Genomic DNA, 4746 nt, shown 5'->3' with positions numbered 1-4746 from the left:
TAATCAGGAAATGTCATTAAGAAAAGCATGGCATTCATCCTAAGTATCTATAGCACTATTCCCTTTTACTAATACTGCAGCCAATTTGATAAATAGAATAAACTCAGATAAAGATGCTAACTTTGTAAGGACTGAACATTTATAGAGGAGCCTAGTTTGTTCAAAACCACAATTGACGCACATTGAAAATTTAGCCAGGTGTACACAGTGTTGACATACAGTTTATCCAGAAGACAGAGGGATTATGTCATAACAGTTGTCTTCATAAAGATTTAGTACTAATATAATTTAGAACATCCAACCTCAATATATGTTTGTACAGGGCATTACTGTGAACAAATGTTGTCAGATTATAACTAATTTCTACAGCAAAATGGCACTTTAAAAGGGTTTACAATCCTAAAATCTGTTTAAGCATATAAAACACAAAGCATTTGTGCTTGGAGATATATCTATAGCTATACCTTTTTTTCCCCATGTATTGCAATATACCTCTCTAACGGGTGGAGATGGGGAAGCATAATATTTGAAATTATAAAAGTCCAGAAGAGGAATCTCAATACTGGTCCTATAACACTTGCTAAGTCGATTATTTAGTAAAAGATAAAGCAGAGTTGTATTTCATTGTTTCAAGCTGTTACCTAGAGAAAATCAGATTACAGTATTTAGCAATGCAGGCACATTACTTGTGATAAGAAAATATCAGGTGAAGGAAAGTTGTTCGTTAGAGGATATGATGTGGCAATCACTTCCAAGAGGAGTATTTCCTTATCACATGTTAATACTTGTGAAAGCATTTAGTCTAAGACTTGAATATATAAACTAAATTCTATCACTTTACTTCTAGTGCTGTTGTTCAGATATCCTTTCTTGTTGATAATATTCATACTTAAAGGAACAGAGATGGAGGTAGGCATGCTTCTAAAGCATGTGAATAACACTAGAAAGCTAGATATCTAGATGTCTCACCTGATTCAACACATTAAAGTCATTTTTATCGAGAATGAGACCATAAGATCTGTTCATCTTGAAAAAAGTAATACTTTAGCTTTTTGTTATTAATTTTGACTGGATAATGCCAAAATACAAAAGACAACAATGAATTTTTTTTAAAAAAGTGAATCATATAAGAGAGTGTTCACGTTTATAATTTCAATCACACAGGTTCTAGAATAAAGTGTCCCTAGACTGTACTTAAGTATGAGCATTTTGAACCTGTAGAACAAAATGCATCCGTTCTACAGTTATTTCCATCCTAGCATAGCACTTCTGCAGCCTTGAAACAAGCCTTGAAACAAGGCTACAGGAGTGCTACACTAGGATGGAAATAACTGTAGAACGGATGCATTTCCAGGGCGTGTTTACAGCACACCTTGCAGAGACTGTGGCCCAGGGAAATGGAGCAGCGCTCTTCAGGGATTTGCGGGAACATTGCCACATACCCCTCTCCTCCCTCCGGCAGCAACCCTGTTTCCAGCTAGGTGACTGCTATCCTGAGGTTTCTTAGCTCAGCTTGCCATCTCAGGTGTCAGACTGCGTGCCTGCTGGGAAGCGGTTACTTGAGCCTCAGGAGGCTCCTGTGCAAATCCAGGGAGCTACTAATTGTGTCTCTTGCCATCTAACTTAGACACCTGCTTCCTTTTCACTTGACTGATCTACACCTATGCCTCGAAACTAATGGCCTGTGTGATCTCATCTTTTTCTGTTACCTTCCCAGGTATTGCAATTAAATTATATCTTGGTATGCTATCTGCCATCGAGAAGAATTTAATATCAATGGTGGACCTCACTGCTAAATATTCAGATATCAGGGTATAAAAAGACTTTTTCATAAGGCAGAACTCAAAAAATTTCAAGTTCAGATGAAACAGCACAGTTCATCTTAATGTCTCAAAGTCCTGATCAATTGAATATTATTTTCTGAAACTGTTGTTAAGTAATGAATAATTAAATTATACATATAATAATTTAATATACCGTATGACACAACATAAAGAAAAATTTTAAAAAGTGATAAATGCCAACATGGATGCATACTTATAACTATGCTATTGATAGCCTGTATTTGAATATTTTCTCTTCTACTGATTTTAAAGTATGACTTTATGCAAGTTACTTAACATCTTTGTTTCTTATTTCCTTATTTGTAAAATTGTCAATAATAATGATACTTATTCCATAGGGCTGTTATGAGGCTTAAATGGGTTAACATATTTAAAATACTTAGAAAAGTGTCTGGCACATAAAATGTGTCAACCATTTTGTGAAAATGTTATTTTTGTTCTACTTCCTCCAATTACTTTTCCTAATAATCTTTTTATATCAATTATATTTTGATTATATTTAATTTTATAATGAAGTATTATAAATGGCTTGTGAGTAGTGTTTTACTAAACACTATTTTAAAGAACTAAATAATTTTTAGTTGAACGTAGGTATTGTAACTTATGTAACCTTTTTCTGCTTGCTGGATGGATAGATTGTCTCCTGTCCCGTGTTGCAATATATAATGAATCAATATACCTCTTTGCCAATAAAATAATTTTATACTTGAATTAATCTCGAAATATAATTCCTGAGTTTAAGAGTAAGAATATTTTCAGATTTTAATTAATTTATTTATTTATTTATTTATTCAAGTCAAACAGTATCCAGTTTTATTAAAGATACTTTCCATAAACAATCATGATATTTCAGGCAGGACATGGGCAAACAATCCTTAACAGTATACAACTTTTAAACTCCCTTCTTCAGTGGACTACCAAAAATCAGAAAGCCACTATAAAACCCAAAAGAAGTCTCCATTTGATTCTCTGAACAGGAGAAGTTTAGAGTGAGGGCTGACGTTTCACATTTAGCATGTTGTTTACAACTTTTCACAAGTTGACCCTGACTCTTAGGAAGTGAAATAAAAATGACAGAATTCATGTGAAGATCCATAATCTAGAAACAGAACCACTGATCTTTTGAGGGGCACCATCTCAGTGGCATCACCGGAAAGTCCAGATTGCCTGACACACTGGTAACGAATTATTGGAGGTCAGGTCCCAATAGGTGTCTGGGTTTAAAGGAGTTAAGTCTTTGCTGAAGGTGGAAAGGGAGAAGAGGCCATGAAAATAATTTGATTTTCCATACCACAAGGCATTTGTGCCAAGGTGGCTATGTGTGGTCAAAGTCAGGTAGAAGGGAATCCCTTCTCCTGGGAGCCAAGAAAAGTCTCTCGAAGCTAGAGGGGAAAGGGATTTTCTCTCATATTAATCCAGCTTCAGAAACATTCTATTAGTGACATTTGCCCCTCCCCTGAAAAACAGTAAAGTGTTCTGTGTGCTAACGTAGTTTATTAGTCAGTTCTTACACTGCTTTTAACAAGTACTCCAGACTGGATAATTTATAAAGGAAAGAGGTTTAGCTGATTCACAGTTCCACATGACTGGGGAGGCCTCAGGAAACTTACAATCATGGCGGAAGGCAAAGGAGAAGCAGGCACCTTCTTCACAGGGTGGCAGGACGGATTGAGTGCAAGCAGGGGAAATTCCAGACCCTTATAAAACCATTATCCCTCCTGAGACTCACTCACTATTAGGTGAACAGCATGGAAGAAACCGCCCCCATGATACAATTACCTCTACCTGGTCCTGCCCTTGACACATGGGGATCATGGGGACTAGAATTCAAGATGAGATTTTGGATAGGGACACAGCCAAACCATATCACATAGCTTAACAAAAAAGTAAGACAAAATACTGTGTTTTAATAAAACTTGATAAAAAATAGTATTTCAACCTGTATGGTCATCAGAAGTACACAGTTATCAAAAATGCACATCTCCAGCACCTTCAGCTTTCTGTACTTGGTCTGTGTTGGCATCTGCATGTTCTGCAGGGTTATCCCCTTCCTTGCCAGTGTCAGCTTTTCCATTTTTCCCTTTAGGTGGCTCCTCTCCTTTCTTTGCCAGAGTCTTTTTAGGCTTGGGCTCTGGCTTTGGAGGAGCAGGTTTAGCAGACAGCTTTGTGGCTCTTCTCTGTGATTCTTCCTTCATCGTGGCTTTATCTCCCTTCAGCATCCCCTTCAGCCTTTTTCTTGGACATGATGGCACTGGTGGGGAGACGTAGGGGTTCGACGTGGGGATGCAGCTGCATAGTGGGCTTTGGTTAGTCTGGGGGGTGTTTTCACCTCTTCTTCTTCCTGCTGCTCTGTTTATTCATTTATTTTTAATATTTTATGATTATAATTTTTAGGCTAGTCAGGTGAAGTGGTGCGGTGAAGAGGGATTTTTTTTAAATGTTTCATTTTCTAAAATGTAGTGGCACTTTATATTGCCACTCACTATATCTGATCATAGAAATTTAGATGAGACCGCAATAACACAATGCGATATGGTTCAACTGATTTATTTTATTAGGAAAATAAGGAAAATTTATTTTATAAATATCTACCTGTGCTGGATGTGATCTGTTCCAAAGAATGGGGGCCTGGTCAAGAACGCAGTACGTGAAACGTCTAATTAAACTTAAGCGCATTAAGGTTAAATACCGAACATCACTTTTCTAACACGGGGCTCAAAGTTTCTGATGCTCTTAATTCCTATTAACTCTTATCTTAGTTTAACGATTTTCCAATATTGTTTTAAAGATTTGCAATTGTGCATTTGGGGACTGTTCCATAGCTCTCCTTATTTCAAAATCTGCTTAGTGGTTACTGTTTCCATGCAATTTTATTGCAGATTTCACTTCTTCATTCACTCAA

At 36.6% G+C, this 4746-nt stretch overlaps 1 pseudogene; it reads right to left on the bottom strand.

Annotated features, from left to right (window-relative positions):
• Positions 1–3721: 3721 nt before the first annotated feature.
• LOC144336206 (non-histone chromosomal protein HMG-17 pseudogene) lies at positions 3722–4088 on the bottom strand (annotated as a pseudogene).
• Between the last annotated feature and the right edge of the window lie 658 nt (positions 4089–4746).

This window comes from Macaca mulatta, chromosome 17 (assembly GCF_049350105.2).
Source record: "Macaca mulatta isolate MMU2019108-1 chromosome 17, T2T-MMU8v2.0, whole genome shotgun sequence".
NCBI lineage: Eukaryota > Metazoa > Chordata > Mammalia > Primates > Cercopithecidae > Macaca > Macaca mulatta.
This window is presented reverse-complemented; position numbering and strand designations above follow the sequence as displayed.